Source organism: Ambystoma mexicanum, chromosome 5p (genome assembly GCF_040938575.1).
Source record: "Ambystoma mexicanum isolate Mex_15411 chromosome 5p, UKY_AmexF1_1, whole genome shotgun sequence".
In the NCBI taxonomy this organism is placed as follows: domain Eukaryota; kingdom Metazoa; phylum Chordata; class Amphibia; order Caudata; family Ambystomatidae; genus Ambystoma; species Ambystoma mexicanum.
Genome location: NC_090930.1, coordinates 1051843802 through 1051862841, shown reverse-complemented (window position 1 = coordinate 1051862841; position 19040 = coordinate 1051843802). Strand labels below are relative to the sequence as shown.

Sequence of the window (19040 nt, the reverse complement as noted above, 5' to 3'; positions counted from 1 at the left end):
CCCCGGGTAAGCTTCGGGAGAAGCCCCGTCCGATCTCGGAAGAGGGGGGAGCGAGGCGTCGCCCCTCCCCCGAAGGAGAAGGCCCGGGACGCACCTAAGGTGGTGAAGGCCTCTATCGAGACGATCGCGGCGACTCTGGCCAAGCCGGCAGAGACCCCGCCAGCGGAGACTGCCTTCGGGACTAGAGTTTCCCTGCCGCCAAGGAGGGAATTCTCTTTTCAGCCCATCGTCGTGGCCGCCATGATGGAAGAAGCGAGGGGGGGCACGGTAGCCTCCTCGAGCTCGGAGTCAGCCTCGGAGGAGGAACTGACGAGGCCGTGAGGAACCTCGAAGTCCAATTCGAGAAGGTTCGATCCCGTAAGGAAGATCCTCGGGAGATAACCGAGGAAAACGACGATGGCGAGGAAGAGAAGCCTTCCCTTCGGGCGCGGCCGGAACGTAGGCCTCAGGATGGCTCGGCGGCCATTTTGTCTGCGATCCAGTCCTTATGCTCTGAGATAAGGACGAGGTTCCCACGGCCCAGGCCGGAGGACCCGCAGCCCGGCCCGTCGGGAAGTCCTCAGAACAAACGACGGAGGACCCAACCCTCTCCTCCGCTCGCCCCCGTAAGGCCTACAGTTCCCTCCTCATCCTCCCACGAGTCGGGAGATGACGGTGCGTTGGGCTCGACGACGGGTTCTGAGGGCGACGACTACGACGGAACGGGTCTCCCGTCTCCCGTCGTACGGGTCTCGCCGCCCGACGAGATTGGCTCATTCCACGCCATGATCGCCAGGGCGTCCGAATTGTTCCAGCTCTGCCCGGAGGAGCAGAAAAAGGAAGGTTTCCTCTATCAGCGCCGGGAGGCCAAGAGGAAGACTGTCATCGCGGTGCCTCTAATCGATGACATCTAGGAGGAGGGCCTGTCGGTTCTCAAAAACCCCTCCACGGCACCAGCCAAACGGGACCGGTACGAGAAGAAGTACCGGGTCCCCGAAACCGCTCCCCTGTGCCTCAGGGCCCAGCCAACGCCATACTCGGTCGTCTCGGCGGCAGCGAAGAAGAAAGCGGCGGGGTCAGGAGCCTCGAAGTCGAATTCCCCGCCGGACAGCGAGGGAAAGAAGTTGGACGCCATGGGGCGACGGGTCATTTCGTCGGCGGCGACGACGATCAAAGCGGCCAACGCCCTGGCGATCGTGGCCCGTTACAACAGGGAACTCTGGTTTAAGCTGGCCCCCATATTGGACTTCCTGCCGGACGACAAGAGGTCCGAGGCCCTGGAAATACTTTTTTTTTTATTTTTTAATTTTTTTTATTTATAGTTACAAAGTAACTTTTACAAAAAGAAATGACATTTGGTTTCCGATCATATCCATACAAACATAAAACTAATCGAGCGCCCTGGAAATACTGCAAGAGGGCGAGGTGGCGTCGGACCACGCCATAACGGTGGTAACCGATATTGCCGATACCGGGTTCCGCCAGCTGGGCAACGGTGTTTGCCTACGACGACGGGGTTGGCTCCGGGCGACCGACTTCCGTCAGGACGTCCAGACCAGGGTGTTGGACATGCCGTTCGACGGCAGCAACTTGTTTGGGGAGGCGGTGGACGAATCCCTCCAAGCCATGAAAACGGACACAGAGACGGTCCGCGCCCTAGGAGCCCTTCAGCAACGACGGCCCTTTCGGAGCTCCGGAGGCAGACAGGGTGCCTCCAAGGGATCCAGCGGTGGCTCGTCGTCCTACCGCCAGGCGGCACGCTCCTCGTCTCAGGAGGCCTACAGGGGTCGCGGCAAGCAGGGAGCGCCTCGCCGCCGTCGGCAAGGTGGCCAGAGCGGCAAGGCCTCCACCTCCAAGCAGGACTGAACCGGCCGTGGTCTCGGGCCCCCACCGAAGCACCCCGGTGGGAGGCCGGCTGACGAATTTCGTCGGCGTGTGGAAGTCCATCTCCACCGACCGTTGGGTGCTGGATACCCTGGCAAGAGGACACTCTATCAAATTCCTGAAGAAGTGCCCTCACGTTCCACCTGTGGCCAGGAAGGAAAATCACGTCCCGCAACTGCTGTTGGAAGTACGGGCGATGCTCGGGGAAGGCGCCATCGAGCTTGTCCCGAAGAGGCTTCGGCGCTCCGGGGTGTACTCAAGGTACTTCCTCGTCAGGAAGAAGACGGGCGGCTGGCGCCCCATCCTGGACCTTCGTTGTTTGAACAAATACATCAGATCACAAAAGTTCAGAATGGTCACCCTCCAGCACGTACTGGGAAAGCTGGAGGAAGGCGACTTTCTATCGTCGTTGGACCTGGAGGATGCATACTTCCACGTTCCCATCCTCAAAAGTCACCGAAAGTTCCTCAGGTTCGTCGTCCAGGGACGCCACTACCAATTCAGAGCACTGCCGTTCGGATTGAAGTCGGCCCCCAGGGTCTTTACCAAGTGCCCAGCACCAGTGGCGGCGCGGCTGCGCCTGCAGGGGATTCACGTCTACCCCGACCTGGACGACTGGCTCATCCGCTCAAGGACGAGGGAACTCGCCGTCGAACACACTGCGAGGACCGTCCAGCTACTCACAGACCTGGGATTCGCCATAAACTACCCAAAGTCCCACCTGGTGCCGTCGCAGGTGGCCCTGTTTCTGGGAGCGAAGCTCGATACAGTGAGGCGCCTGGTGCCCCCGTCGGAAGAACGGACGAAGACCATTCTAGGCAAAGTGCAGCGCCTGCTAGCCACGGACGTGGCCAGGGTGAGGTCCATCAAGTCCCTCCTGGGGATGATGTCCTCCTGCATCTACCTGGTGCGCCTCTGCAGACTACGGATGCGCCCTCTTCAAGAATTTCTCGACGCCCGTTGGATGCAGGCGACGGGCACCTTCGAAGACCGGGTCCCCCTCAACGAGGTGTTCCGGCGGGCGATTCAGTGGTGGGGCCTTTGAGCGCGCCTCACGGCGGGCAAGGACTTTCAGATGCCGGCGTACCAGGAGACGGTGACGACGGACGCCTCCCTGGAAGGTTGGGGCGCCCACACCGGAGATCTCCACGCAAGAGGCCTCTGGCTCCCGGAGGAGAGGCTCCTGTACATCAACGTCCTGGAACTCCGAGCCGTGTTCTGGGCTCTCAAATCGTTCCTCCCGTCGCTTAAGGGCAAGGTGGTGCGGATCTTCACGGACAACACCACGACAATGTTTTACAAACGGAAGCAGGGAGGCACCAGATCCCCAGCCCTATCCAAGGAGGCACAGGATCTGTGGCAATGGGCTGTCGCCCAGGGGATGTTCCCTTCCACCTGGCAGGAGAAAGCAACACCATCGCCAACTCGCTCAGCAGGGAGCTGCGCGCATGTCACGAGTGGGAGCTGCGCCAGGATCAGGTGGATCAACTCTTCCGACGATGGGGCAAACCCCAAATCGACCTGTTCGCAACAGCGACGAACTCGAAGTGCAAGAGGTTCGCCAGCAGGTTTCCCCAGCCGAGAAGCATGGGCGATGCGTTCTCGTTCCCCTGGGACGGCCTATACCTGTATGCGTTCCCTCCGTTGCTGTTGCTGCTTCGACTCATCAGCCAGCTCAAGAGGTCCCGGTGCAGGATGATCCTCGTCGCACCGGCCTGGCCGAGGCAGATCTGGTTCCCGGACCTTCTGGACTTGTCAACGTCCCCTCCCATCAAGCTGTCGTTGGACGCGGACCTTCTCTCCAGAGAAGGAGGCGCCATCTTCCACCACGACCCGACGTCGCTGAACCTGCAGGCTTGGCTCCTGCAGCGCTAGAGTCTGGAGGCTACGATATACTGGCCGATTACAGAGAGGTTCTTGCAAAGGCCAGGGCATCCTCGACTGTCAAATGCTACGGTCATAAGTGGAAGAGGTTCTCTATCTGGTGCCGAGCACAGAAGATCAACCCCCTACGGATTGCGGCCCCTCCAGTGCTGCCGTACCTGCTATCGCTGGCAAAGGCTGGGCTAGCCCATGCCTCCATTAAGATTAATCTGGCGGCGATCTCCAGATATACCAGAACCACAGGACGGACGTCCCTGTGGTCCCATCGACTGGTAAGAGTTTATGAAAGGACTGTTCCGGTCGTTCCCGCCGGTGAAGGCCCCGGCGTGGGAACTTAACGTGGTGCTGACCAGGCTCATGGGGGCCCCCATTTGAGCCGATGCACTCCGCACCGTTGAAGTTTGTGTCGTGGAAGACTGCATTCCTGGTGGCCATTACCTCCGCACGACGAGTGGGAGAGATCCAGGCCCTATCCTGCAAAGCACCGTACTTGACTTTCCATGCCTCGAGGGTGGTGCTTAGGACGCACCCCTCCTTTATGCCCAAGGTGCCGTCGGACTTCCATCTTAACGAGCCCTTGGTGTTACCTGTTTTCTTCCCGTCTCCTTTGTCGCCGGCCGAGAGGACTTTGCACTCGCTGGATGTGGCAAGAGCGCTGAAGTTCTACGTGGACCGTACAAAGAGTTTCCGGAGGACATCACAGCTGTTCGTGAACTTTGGACCTGGGAATCAAGGGAAGGCTCTCTCGAAGTCTTCTATTTCTAGATGGCTCTCCGGCTGCATCATGCACTGCCACCGGTTGGCTAACCGACCGCTGCCAGGCCGTCCGAGAGCCCATTCGACCAGAGCGATCGCTGCTACTATGGCGTTCTTATCTGGTGTGCCCCTGCTGGACATCTGCAGGGCTGCTACGTGGAGGTCGACGCACACCTTCACGAGATTCTACTGTGTCGATCGGGATTCCAGGGAGGAGTCCAGGGTCGGCCAAGCAGTGCTGCGCAACCTGCTCGCCTAAGGTGAGCCTGGTGAGGAGGTAAGAGATGCTTAATGTTGAGTTTTTTGTATTGCTTAATGTTGAGCCTTTTGCCACCCCCTGTGGTTGTGCATGTGTGTACTGCTATTTATTCTTATATTCATGAGCATGTGAATCCATGCCAGACCCCATGCTGGAGAAGGAACAAGTTACTTACCTGTAACTGTTGTTCTCCAGCATGGGTCTGGCATGGATTCATAGGCGAACCCTCCCTCCTACCCCTCTGCGGCTCTTCACTTGGTCATACTGCCTCTTCATGTGCTACCAAATCTGAAGATGGCTGCCAGAGGCGGGGCTTAGGTAGAGGGCAGTCATTGGCTGTGGTCAGTATGACGCAGAGATCAGTGATTGGTTACTACTACGAAAGACAGATCAGAAACGAAACTGATACTGATTTTTTCTTTACCAAGGATTCCCAGCCTGACGACGGGGAATATTCATGAGCATGTGAATCCATGCCAGACACATGCTGGAGAACAACAGTTACAGGTAAGTAACTTGTTCCTTGCTTTTCTTATTCTGTAAGACCTTTCTGTAGAGATTAATTAATAACTTGTGCTAGGTTACTTGCTGCTTTCACATGTACTTGAGGCTGCTTACCATAGGAGCCCTGCCTACCAGACTCTCATTTCAGATGCCTGAGTACAGGCCAATCCACCTCTTAGCCACTGAGATGCTGCCTGGGGCAAAAGTCTGACTCATCTGGCCCAGAAAGCCAAGCCATGGACCACGGCTTACACAGTCGTGGCAGGCTTCCAACAGCTATACCGCTCCACTCTGGCACCCAGGAGAGAGGGTTTCCTTAGAAGCACCAGGCTATCTCACTGCAAGGATCTGACATATCTCCAGGTTCCCTGAATCCAACCACACAGGCACTGTTCCAAACCCCCTGCCCCCCGGAGTGACGGGGATACCAGCAGACCAACAGGGAGTGCAATGCTCGGGCCCCAGGCTCTCTCCAACCACCACAACCCACTCTGCAGGGATTTCTGCCACTTCATGCCAGAGAAAAACTAACAGTGTCCTATTGGGTGGCTGTTGGGCTGGGGAGAGATGGATTATCGGGGCCTTCCTCGGGCTTCCCTTGTAAGGCTCACAGTGCCCAGGACTGCAGCCTTGTGTGGACAGAGGGGGTGTCAGTTGGAGTTTGTCTGCTGCATTGCCATGTTTCGCAGGGGATGAGGGCTCTCCGTGTCCCCTGCTGCACTGCGCTCAAGGGGAGAAAGTTGCATGCCTTCTAGTTTTCTTCTACCTGTAGCCATCTAAAAAAAATGGAGTGGTGTCTTCTCTAGAAGGGAGATCTAAAACAACCGAGGATGGCCTACTCGGCTGTAAACTTTGAAACATGATTAGGCATGGAATAAACACAATGGTAATATTTGGAGCAGTTGTTTGTTGTTGTTTTTTAAGACCAATTTTATTGCACGCCCTCCAAAAAGAAATTTTGCATGACAAATGTGAGTACAGGGTAATAATTGGCTACAGTCTAAATAAACGACATAATCGGCACAACTAATACAGTGTACATGAAAGTAAAAGCAACTATATATCCTAACCCATATAAAACCCTAAATGGGCTGTATGTATACTGTGAGGAGTCAGAAACGAAAGTAGGACACAAAGTTGCCATGATTTTTGTTAAAAACGTTTCTTAACAGAAATGGGTTGGGGAAAATGCCACACTGTGCCTGCTGTAAGAGGCATTTCCATACCTAAAACTAAAGATATGTCTGTGCCATGGTGTTAAAGTCAAAACTGTCCTTGTGTTCAAACGTTCTATCCTGACCGGCACACTACAAACCAAATGATGAGGTGAAAAGGGAAATGTCTTTAAGCTGTTGATTGCCAAAAGAGTTAATAAAAGAACAGCTCCAACATAGCAGTTTTCCCAAGATGACAGAACCTTAGTCCCAGAGGGTGATTCCTGTCCCCTGGATTCTTCAACACTATGCCAATGATTCTTGGTCTAACTGTTCTTTGTGTCTTCCTTGGTGCACAACAATTCTTTTTGTCACAAAGCTCCTTAGTCTTGTAGCTCTGCCTTTCAAATGTTCCTTCTTTCAAAAGTTCCTTCCTTTATTTAACAATCCCAGTCCTTTCTTGGGACTTCCTGTAGATTTGCAATTGCCTGGTATACTCCTCTATGAGGACTTATCATGTACTTGTAGCTGCCTGGTTTACTCCAGGCCTTCTCATATTAATAGGTAAACAGTTCTTGAATAGAATGTGTCCTCCTACGTATTCCTCATCTTTGGTATTCAATATCCAGCTTAAACTGCTTCAGCATTTTCGGCAGAGGGCACTGTGCGTCGATGCAGTCGACTCCATGTCCCTCGAGGGCCTCGGTCTCGAGGATTATGTCATGGAAGGCATAAATAGCACGCGCAGCACCCGTTGGGTTCAGTTCCATTTTTCTGAGTAAGCTTGCGCTTCGAGAACTATGACGCGCTTCAGTAGTTCCTCTTGAAATATACGAAAATGTCTTCATATTCCACACCGACTACCCCGAAGACTGGGTTTAAATTATCAAGACTGCAATGCCAAGATGTCGCTGACAGATCCGCATTGAGTATGCTTGTGGTGTCGTGGTGTGGAGCGCAAGACCTCAGCCTGTACAAAATGTCAATCGATGACCAGAAAAGCTGTGAAGGAGTGATGGGGGAAATTAGCGGTAGGTAGCGTCCCGAAGAAATCCCCATCGGAGAAACCTTCTGATGATGTAGGAAGCGACTGTCTCCAAAGAAAGAAGGCAAAAAGCTCTAGGTCAAAGAATGGCTCCCACCACCACTCCTCGTTGTCGGTCAAAGTCGAAGAAGTGGCACCATAAGTCGCCTACTTCGTCCTCGTCCAACTCCTCTCCTGAGAGAGCGATGTATTGTCCCACAAATGCCTCCACTCCTGCCGAATGGGAAGCAATCAGGCAAGAAATGCTTAAAATATCTGAGAGCCAAAAGCCCTCGACAAGCCATGCGCCGTTCTAAAGCCGTTAAGGAAAGGGCTCAAGCCAAATCCTTCGTGTCCTCGTGCCTGGGACGAAGGCCTGATCGGTGTCCAGTCAATTGGTCGACTGCAAACTGGTCGACTGCAAACTGGTCGACTGCAAACTGGTCGACTGCAAACTGGTCGACTGCAAACTGGTCGACTGCAAACTGGTCGACTGCAAACTGGTCGACTGCAAACTGGTCGACACCATTTGGTCGAATGCCAAATGGTTGAATTTTTTTTTTTTTTTTTTTTTATATATGTGTTTTGTGGGTTTTCGTGTGGGGAAGAAAAAAAGAAAAAAAAGGGGGGTGGAGGGGGGGACCCCCCCAAAAAAAACAAAAAAAGGGTAAAAAAAAAAAAAAAAATGCGACCATTTGGCATTCGACCAAATGGTGTCGACCAGTTGTCCTGTCGACCAAATGTTTTCGACCAATTGACTGGTAACCGGCCTGATCCACATCAAGAGCCGTCGAGACCTCGACACGATGAGAAATCATTGAGGGATCCTTGGTCATAAGTCGAAAGACAAGTCGAGGTCGCGATCGTTGACACCAGCTGCGCCGTCAATGCCATCGGAACCGATCGTTGACACCAGCTGCGCTGTCAGTGCCATTGGAAGTCAAACGTCTTCTTCAAAGACATCGACAACTCCTCTGGCATCGGGTTTGAAATTTTCGAAACCTTCAATGCCATAACCTGAAAAAAGCTTCAATCCTTTACCAACAAAGGATTTCTTTAAGTCTCCTACCTCTATTTATAAGAACAATGAGCCATCTGATGATGCGCCCTTTGGTTTGCAGTATGGCACACCAAATGTCACAGATAGCTTAATTTCAGAGGAGTCCAGGCTGAAAGATCTATGAGAATTTGCAGATAGTCAGTGGAGAGGACACTTCAACAGAATTATAATTTGGAAGCCCTGAGTAAGATGAACATACAGATGCCTCATACAGGCAGTTGATGACAGGCTAGTGGATTACCTGAGATGGAGCAGACCTGCACTAGCTTTCAAACAAGATGACCTTACAGACATCCTTGATAAAGGTCCTCAAAAGGATCCCATTTTACCTTTCCACATTGCTCTTCAGAAGGGAGTAATTGCCAATTGGGAAGCACCGGAGTCAAGTCCGGCAGTGAATAAAAACTTGACAAGAAAATACTGTCCATTAAGTAGCGACCCCTGCTACTTATCGAAACACCCTACCCAAAAAAGTCTGGTGGTGCAGGCGGCAACTGCTTCTTCAAAACAGGCTGCCTATCCAACCATCCAACCGGATAGGGATGACAAAAGGGTAGGTGTTTGGTCCAGAATTTATTTTCTGCTGGGAGCATGGCCCTTAAATCCACCAACTCCACATGTGCCTTGGCAAAGTTTTCATACACTGGTGGCTGAGCATGTTCCCGGGAGGAAAGAGACTGTTTCTTAGCCATTGTTAAGGATGGCAAGGAAGCCATGTGCAAGTGTCTTCAGTCGGGTCTGGATTCTGCTGATGGCACCAGAAGAGCCATGGCAGCAAGCACCGTAATTCGCAGATTTGCGTGCTTAAGGAAGTCTTGAGTTTTCCCCGGATGTGCAGTCTAGACTCCTTAACATGCCTTTGACAGGTCTCACCTTTTTAGCAGCAAGACTGACTAAAGCCTTGAGAAGCTGCAGACCTCCAAGGTGGCAGCCAAATATTTGGGTGCTGCTATTAGGCAGCCTCCGCCTTTTCACCCCAGTGGACTGTCTTGGAGGGGTAGATCTTTTCGCTACTTCTCAGTTGGAAGAGCCAGAGGAATTACTGGTTAAAGAGGCCAAAGAAGATTCCCTCCTGGTGGACAAGGGAGAGGTGCAAAGCCTGCTCAAGCAGGGGCATCTTTACCAACAGCCACTACTTCAGCTTCCTTAAAACCTCTCTGAAGCCTTGATTCATGACGCCCCAGTGGGAGGCAGACTGTCTCAGCATCTGAAAGAATGGCGAGACATTACTTTGGATGCTTAGGCATTAGAAACCATAGCCCAAGGTTACTGCCTTCCCTTCATTCAGAGACCTCAGAACCATCTACCGGGTAGCCATTCTTTGAAGGTTACAGATCCGTTCCTTGTGCAGGAAATGTTGACCCTGCTAGAGAAAGGTGCTATAGAGCCGGTACCTGTAGCGGAGAGGAACAAAGGATGGTATTCTCCGTATTTCCTGATCCCCAAGAACGACGTAGGACTGAGACCCATCTTGGACTTGAGATCCTTGAACAAATTCCTCAGCAAGGACAAGTTCAAGATGGTCACACTTACTCAGATCCTACAGGCCCTCCACCTCCAGGACTGGATGGTGTCATTGGACCTTCAGGAAACTTATTTTTATGTGCCAATCCATCTCGGGCACAAAAAGTACCTGAAGTTCGCTGTTGGCGGTTCTCATTATCAGTTTCAAGTTCTGCCATTTGGGCTGACCTCCACCTAAGTGTTTTCACAAACCTGTTGGTGTCAGCGAGTCTCCGGAGAGGGAGGATTCACATCTACCCCTACCTGGACGATCTCAACATCACCTGCCACTCTCTTCACAGACTGGGATTCTCCTTCAATTATAAGAAGTCGGATAGGACACCATCCCAAAAGCTCCAGTTCATCGGAATTGTACTGGATACATCCTTGGGGGGGGGGGGGGGGGGGTTGGAGCTCACCACCCGAGGTGAGGGCTCAAGACATTCTGCAGATGGTCTCCAAGTTTGAGTGCCCACCGTCTCCCGGCCCTTAACTTTTTGAGGTTGCTCTGCCTCATGGCATCCTGCATTTATCTGGTGCCAGAGGCTTGCCTGAGAATGAGATCCTTTCAATGTGCTCTCAGGAAACAATGATCTCAGTTCTCGGGCAACATGTCAGACCTACTTCAGGTTCCAAGCTGGGTCGCACAGGATCTTCTGTGGTGGGCCTGCGAGGACAATATTCTGAATGGAGAACCTTTTGGGCAACCTTGGCCAGAGATGACACTAGTGACGGATGCCTCAGTCACGGGTTGGGGTGCCCACGCTAACCATCTGACAATCGGCTGTTGTTGGTCTCCATCAGAGTCCAAACTACACATCAATCTTTTGGAGCTGAGGGCAATTGGACTTGCGCTGAAGGCTTTTCTGCCCTCTGTACAGGGAAAGAATGTCCTGATAATCGGACAGTACAGTGGTCATGTACTACCTCAACAAGAGAGGAGGTGTAGGGTCACTACCACTGTGTAGAGGGGCAATGCAGCTCTGGTAATGGGCAATTCATGAAGGAATCTTTCGGCAGCACACCTAGCTGGACAGGAGAACACTGCAGCAGACGCTCTGAGCAGGCACAGCAGTCGCCCACGAGTGGGAACTAGCTCAGGAAGTCCTTCCAGAGATCTAAACCCTTTGGGGAACCTCGCAAGCGGACCTGTTCGCGACCATTGTCAACCGGAAATGTACTGCTCCAGGGAATTGCCCCAAGAGGATCTCTAGGATACGTGTTTGCGGTGGACTGGGAGTTTCCTCTCCTGTACGGGGTCCACCCAGTCCCCGTCATTCCTCACATGATCTGGAGGTTGCGAAAGTTCGGGAAACACATAATCCTAATTGCCCCGAATTGCGCCAGGAGGACGTGGTACCCGAACCTTCCGGACATGTCTATCTGCCCTTCAATATGTCTTCCACAAAGAGAGAGGACCTTCTCTCGCGAGAGGAGGAGCAGGTTCTCCATCCAGGGGTCAAGACTCTCGGCCTTTACGCATGGTTTCTGAGAGGCTGAGATGCAAGGATTGGGACCTCCCGGATGATGTAATGGAGATTTTGTTTTCGGCCAGAAGGCCAGCAACAAAGTCTTTGTACCGTTGCCTTTGGAACAATGCTGCAGCTGGTGCAGGGACAAGAGTGTGGACCCTTTGCTTTGCAAAACACTGGAGATGTTCTCCTTTCTACTGTACCTAGCCAATCTGGGGTTCTAGGTTGGCACCATTAAAGATTATTTGGCGGGGTATCCATCTTCAAGCGCTCGTCTGAGGAAACTTAATATTTTATGAAACTTTTGGTGATACTATTTCTGAACGGGCTTACAAATGTGTTCCCTCCATCTCCCTTTCAGGTTCCCATTTGGGAACTTAATCTGGTGCTAACATTTCTTATGTGTGCACCATTTGAACATCTACATTCATGTCCGTTAAGGTTATTACCTTTCAAGACCATCTTGTTGGTAGCACGAACTTCAGCCCATAGAGTGAGTTGCACGAACTATCCTCAAAACCTCCATTTACAGTGCTTCACAAGGACAAAGTCATCTTGAGGGTTAAGCCTTCATTTTTACCCCATGTCATTTCAGACTCATTTAGGATAAGATTGTGTTGCTCACTTTCTACCCTCCTCATCCTAGCAAGGAGGAGGAGAGGTTGCACCACAGGCTCGATCCACATAGGGCTCTGAGCTTCTACATTTCAAGGTTATCAAAACTTCCTCTAGACGACCAACTATTCATAGGTTATATGGCTCATAGACTGGGTCAGGCTGTGACAAAGCAAACTTTATCCAGATGGATTAGTCTAGCAATTTCAGAATGCTACAGGCTATCGGGCAAGGATCCTCCGGAAGGCTGGAGTGCCCATTCCACTAGGGGCATGGCTACCTCTTCTTTGGTGGTGTTCCTATTGAAAACATTTTTGAGGCAGCTCCGTGGTCGGTCCACAATACACATTTTCACTAAGCACTACTGCCTTGATTCTACCCTAAGCCAGGATGGAAGCTTTGGAAAAGCTGTCCTCCGTTTGGTTCCTGGAAACCATTAATAACAAAATTCTTACTCTCTCCACCAAAACTAACACTGCTTTGGGAGTCTTTCAAAGATGAGGAATATGTGGGAGAACACAATCAATTCGAAGAACAAGTTACTTACCCTGGGTAATGTTCTTTTGACTCTATGGTCTTCCCACGTATTCCTCATTGCCCTGCCAGGCTACCCCTCAGTAGAATTTCCCATGCTATTACAGCTTTCGCGCCTTCAAAGCCTAGTACGGTCAGACCCTTTTTGATGCAGGTAGTTCTTCTTGAGATTGAAAAACAGAAATGAATCCTTGAATCCAACGGGTGCTGTGTGTGCTATTTATGCCATCGATGACATCTTCCTCGAGACGGAGGCCCTCTTGAGACATCGAGTCTACTGCATCGACGCACAGCACCCTCTGCCGAATTTTTTTTTTTCCAAAGCAGCTGAAGCTGGATATTGAAGATCAAAGATGAGGAATATGTGGGAGGAACATCCAGTCTAAAGAACGTTACCAAGGGTAAGTAACTTGTTCTTCTCTTAACTCCATAGTTGCACATATCTTCTTTGGTTCTGGATATCTGGTTGTTTCAACATTCGCTCTTGGATACCCCCACGTCTTCATTCTAAATTCTCATATGTCTCGGGCTCGTATTGGCAATATCCCCCTTTCAATGTCTATTTCCGTGACTTTAAAGTTTACACATTCTGTTTGGCACTGTTGCCGAAACATCCCAGTGTTCCCACGTTGCTTGGATTGGCTCACAGGCTCTATGTAGCTTCATAAGTCCCGTTCACGCTTACGCGACAAAGCATTGTAGTCCGCTTTCCACTCATTGTAGGACTGTTTCCATGTCATTCGAGTTCCTCTTGCGTCTTCCCGTTGGTACATCTGCCTTCCTTCAGGTCCAGGTAAGTGGAGCGTTTCTTTCTCTGACTGCCTAACGCCCAGGAATCTTCCCTCTATTCGTGGCCTGTCTGCGGCAGGTCCTGCTCTCTGCTTCTTTGCTGGCAAGCCCCTTAGCTCCACCACACCAGTTTGTGCTCCCAGGACCATGAAAACAACTAGCATGCTCATTGTGCTGGAGGCTCTTTCCTCTCTGTACTGCTCCCTTCTTCCTCCTCGTCCCAGTACTTGGGTAATTGTGGGAGATGAAGTGCAGTGATGTTGACTGATGTGGATTACTTGACAAAATACTTTCTTTCCAAATGATGAGCCAGTTCTAAATGGATGATAATTAGAGCGCGGGGAAAGACGATCTGGGAGCTTTTAACCTTTTGTTCAAAGACAAAAGTTTGGTTAGAAGGGCTTTGGGAAAAGGTTTCTCTATTTTTCCTCAAAGGGGGTATAGATGCATGGCAATAGGCCATTAGGATATTGGATATCAAGGGGTCTTCTTCATGGGCAAACAGTGGATACCATGTCTTACCCAATGAAGTCATGACATCCCCCCCGGAGGCTGTCTCCTCCCATGTGATCCATCCTCATATAGCCACCTTCAGGATCAGGTAGCAGCTGCCGTCCCCTGGCCACATGGGGAGGGGGTTACTGCTTGGAAATCCGTGATGACTCCTTTGGATTCATCACAATATCCATAATAGAGCGCTATCAGGAATAATTTCAGTGAGGCTGGTAACCAAATAAATAGAGCTTGCCACGAACATGAGGAAGGATAGCAGGAGCAAGCATTATTTAGGATAGTCTGGTCCAATACACCGGACACTGATGACCTAGGAAGGAATGGAGCATAGTAGCGACACAGCAGGACAAGAGGTGTTGAGGTGGAGGAAAACCAGTAAATTCACACACGTGAATCATTAGATGAAGCCTATAAGGCCTCATACATCTCAAATGAGTCATTTTGTGAAATACCCTTTCTTTAGCAGACAGCAATGACATGGAAGATATCCAGTCCTCGCAAGCAGACCACCAATAGGATTGCCAAACTTTAAGAATTGCTTTCTAGACCATAGCCCAAGCATGATAAATCCACATCAAACCTTCGTGGGGGGAATTTACACAACCAAGGAGCACCCCCAAGCACATCCAGTAATGTCTCTCTGGGTAACACACTGCCAAAAGCAGGTCCACATGATCTACACCTCCCATCAAAAATGAAGTGCCTGCTCATAGTCTCAGAACATTTGGATATTTTAGCCTTTTTGTTGTTGCTCACCTAATATACGTCGAACAGATTCAACTTGCACAACTTCATTCTTGCAGGGATCCAGTAGTTTTGGTGACGGTCTGTGGATCACGTCCCTGATTTGGGCCTCCAGCTTGCTCTCTCATTGTTGTCTAATATTCTACATCTTGCAAGAGAAAAGATAAATATTTTCCAATATCTTATAAAGGGCGGACGTTTAGAAGGTCTGAGTTGAACGGAGTGTTTAGTGTTGGTGCATCTTGTATTTCTACCCACAAGATCCCCCAAAAATGTATTAACCAGCGCCACTATAGGGATTGAAATGAAGATTGGATAAGCAGGAGCTAAAATCATCTCTTGGATATCCACCATTAGAGAGGAGCTACCACTGGTGAACAAGGAGCTATTAAATAGTGTTCTGTAAATCTAACTTCCACATAAAATGCAAAATTATCATTATGTCCATTATTTATGACACCTTCTGCTTTAAATATGGTTTGGTTTTGTCCTAATGTTTATTTATAGTTTGTCCCAAACGCAAAGAGTTAAGTTCACATAGGTGTGTTTATTTGGCATCAATTGGCTTGGTCAAAGGTAGCTCCTGGTAGCTGTTAGTGACAAGCTAACCTGGCTCTTCAAGCCTACAAGCATGAGCTAAATGGCTCCCAGCTCCTCTCTATTTCGAACCCTGTACCTTCCAACTTCATAACAATATAGCTGTATTTAAACTGGAAGAACTAAAAGGAGAGCCAGAGATCCATCCACCCAAACATCACTGATTATGGCTGCCTCCTACTTCCATCACTTCCAGTTCCGTTTTTTGTTGAGCTATTTAAAGACCGAGCTACCCCAAATGCAATCTTTCCTGTGGAGTAGATGGTTCCCACCCATATCCAAGACGGCTCTTTTATTTTCCACTATAACATTGAGGGGGAATGGAATTTGCTTGCCGTTTTATTTATTCGTAGAAGTAGAAGGAAAGCCCTTCAACTGTGTCATGGCCACCACATTAAGCTCATTCTGAGCCCATCATAAGTCCCCACCCTCAGCCATAAGTAATCCATCCCCAGAGACATCTTTATTTATTTTTGAGTATTTATAATGCGCCTTTACAGCAAATGGTGTTGCAAGGCGCCACAAGACAAAAAGGGTGGAGGGGGACAGGGAAGAAAAGAACAGTAACAGTTCTACTAGGCCTTGTGTCATTCAGATCGTGCAAGTGCAGTAACAAGGTGTGCAGCGAGGACAAGGGAGGGAGAGGTAGTGAAGGTCTGGGTGGAAGGGATAGTGCTAGGGTGGGGGAGAGGATAGCAAACAAGTCCAGGGGGAAAGGAGGAGGGCAGGAAGAGGGCCCAAGGGGCTGGGTAAGTGCTAAGGGAGGCCGGGTGTGCAAGTTCCAGGGGATGCCGGGGTGGGGGCCCACATGCGAAGTGTGTTGTAAGTGGCTCGCGCTTTCGCGTGCCTTTGTTTTTGTCCCATGTGCGTGGAACGGCTCCGAGTCCCATGTGCGTGGAACGGCTCCGAGTTCCACGCTCGTGGCGGCGGTTGGATTTGAAGGAGCAGGGAGCTGGGAGGGGATTGATGGTCACGGTGTACGGGTTGAAGAAATAAAAAGTTGCACACTTACCTGATTCTTCTGTTACTACAAAGTGCCAAGGACGGGGGTGGACCCGACTCGATAGAGGCGGGGGCACACCCTGCCAGGCTAGTGAAGGAAGTGGATCAAGCAAAGCAAGTGCAGGTTAGGGTGGGTGCGGGTGTAGACTGGACGAGGAGGGCCTTGGGCCCTGTATGACTCAGAAGGGACCAGGCAGCCATTCGAATCCACAGAGGGGGGCATTAGCAATGGAGGGGGGAAAGGGAAGTAGGAAGAAAAAAGGTAGGTCTTGAAAAGCTTCCTGATCTGGCTAAAGCTTGAGAGGGGCAGGGAGGCCATTCCAGGGGGAGGATCCTGCCGAAGAGAGATCTTTGCCCCCCCCCCCCCGCCCCTCACTCTGCTTGGAAAAGCATCTGATCTGCAGAGAGGTGGAGTTAGAAGACCAAAGGGCTCTAGCAGGGGAGGTATTTAGGGAGAGAGAGTTGGGTGTAGCGAGGTGCCGGGCCCCAGAAAGCTTTGTGGATGATGCAGATGGTCTTGAACTTGAGTCTCCCCGCCATTGGAGAGATTGAAGTGAAAACAATGTGTGGTACTAGCCCAGGGAAGGATTACCAAAGCTACCCTTTCAACATTTGTATGAAGGACCCACATCAGGACTCTGCCATTGTTTTGTCCTTTGCATAACATTTCTTGAAAACCACCTATATTGATTTGGAGTGTTTTTTTCGAGTGGGCTAAAGGGACCATTCTAAATACATATAGCACACTTGGGAGAAGCGACATTTTAATAGACTGTAGTTTTCGACATAATGTAAGCTGCAGTAATAATGTAATGTAATGTAAGCTTCAACATTTACAGTCTTGCAAACATTTCTCCATAACTTTCTCAGTTCGTCCAGTTTACATTCATCATATCCCTTAACACCTTTATTCCCAAATGTATAAAACCCTTTCCAGCCCATTTAATGGCCAGGTCACTGAGCTTAACTCTGACATGAAGGGGATATCTGAAAGAATTCAATCTTGCCCATGTTTGTCTTTTGGTAAGAAAGAACTCCAAACTCATTCAGCAACTGAAATAATGCCGGAGTAGAGATGTTTGGTGAGGAAAGCAGGACTAGATAATTTGCATAAAGTAGTAGCTTTGAAACATAACCTTTTATAATCATCCTGTTGATGCCAACTGATTGGTTTAACTAGGGATTCCATGGCTAGATTGAATAGGAAAGGAGACAGAGCAAGCCCTAATGAGTGCCACTCTGTGGAGGGAAGCCCTCGGAGAGGAGCCCAATAATTACCATCTGCACACCTTGGATAGTATTTGAAGCAAGTTACATTTATGCAAGCTACTTCAAACCCACTCTATGAAACGCATTTTCCACTTGACTACTAAAAACAGCACCCGGTTGAAAATCATCATTCTTATGTTATGTAATTTCCACATGTGGTTGTGTCCATGGCGACGTTTGACAAAACCATCTTGGTTATGATAAAGCAAGTCTGAAAGCTTTCAATAAGAATTTTGCTTCTGCATTGAATGATGAAAATGGGCAGAAATCGTCACAAGATTTCTAGATCTTGCATAGCCCTCTCTGTCCAGGATCTTCATGGTTTACCTCACTCATAGGTATTTGCTCCTAGGAATATGCAGTGGAAGAACTTAACAGGGTTCATGTCAATGATGGCTGGAGCACAAGAGGGTGAGTCTATGGCTAACAGTGTAAGGATGGACGATGAACAGAAAATCAATGTAAGGCTGTATACTGTTGCAGGTTTGGGACTCCATGGATCTTGGGTCACCTACTTGGGCATTGTGGAAGGTAACCTAGCACATGCCTACTAGCCAGAATGTATGAATCCTCCTAGTAATGGGGGATACCAGCAGGAGTTTCTCCCCCATGACCCCGGCTTGGCTACTTCTTAGACCAAAGTTATTCTGACGCACCAGGCAATAGTCCCACCCTTGGGTATGAGCCCACTACAGGCAAGCTTTTGATCTTCCCTGTAGGTCTTTGCCCTCAACTGATTTATGATTTCTCCTCCTGAGGGTCTGGATATGTGGCCACTAGCTTAAAAAAATGCAAACTCCTTTTCTGTTCTGGTGGTGTTTATTTCCACCAGGGGGTTGGCTATGGCCCCAAGGAGGTTCTGAGCTGCACGAATGAGCAGACTTATGTCTCTCATGCTCTCATTCCCACCCCCCACACCAACTCTTGGGAACACTGTCTCAACTCTCTTCTGATGCTGTCATGCACCTGTTTTATGTTTCACCAGGCTTAAGAGTCTCGATTTGTGTTTCAACTCTGAGTGACCAGATTGGTCAGCGTTGCTTGGTCCCCGTTCCCCTCCAAGCATTTCCTCCAAGAGTTTCCTCTACTCATGTGGGCTCTCTCCCGATTTGACATGCTCCCCTAATGGCTTGATTGCTCTACATTCTGTCAGCCGAGAGCTTAAGAAGGCAAGCCACTAACTTGGAAGCAGGCATACCTGCTATGGTATCCAGACAAATCCATGGACCAGATCCCTCTTCTACCGCCTTTCCTGCTCCTTATACATTGTGCACATGCAGTCTCTCCACCCCCTTATTGCGGGGGGGATGGGAGGTACCACTCATCTTTGACTCACTTCATCCAAACATCCCAGGGCTCCCCTCACTTCTTCGCTTGGTGAGAATGTTTCCTGCTCTGCGAGCAGGTGCACTGATCAGGTGCTGTAAGCCTGGTGTATTTGTTATTAGTACAGTGCCATCATAAACCCTGCATCGCCACCTGCATAACGAATCAAAAA

The 19040-nt window shown here is 50.1% G+C and overlaps 1 protein-coding gene across 2 annotated transcripts in view; it reads left to right on the top strand.

Moving 5' to 3' along the window:
- MCUR1 (mitochondrial calcium uniporter regulator 1) overlaps positions 1 to 19040 on the top strand; it is a 595058-nt gene that overhangs the window by 153845 nt on the left and 422173 nt on the right. The gene's annotated exons all lie outside the window — the stretch shown is intronic.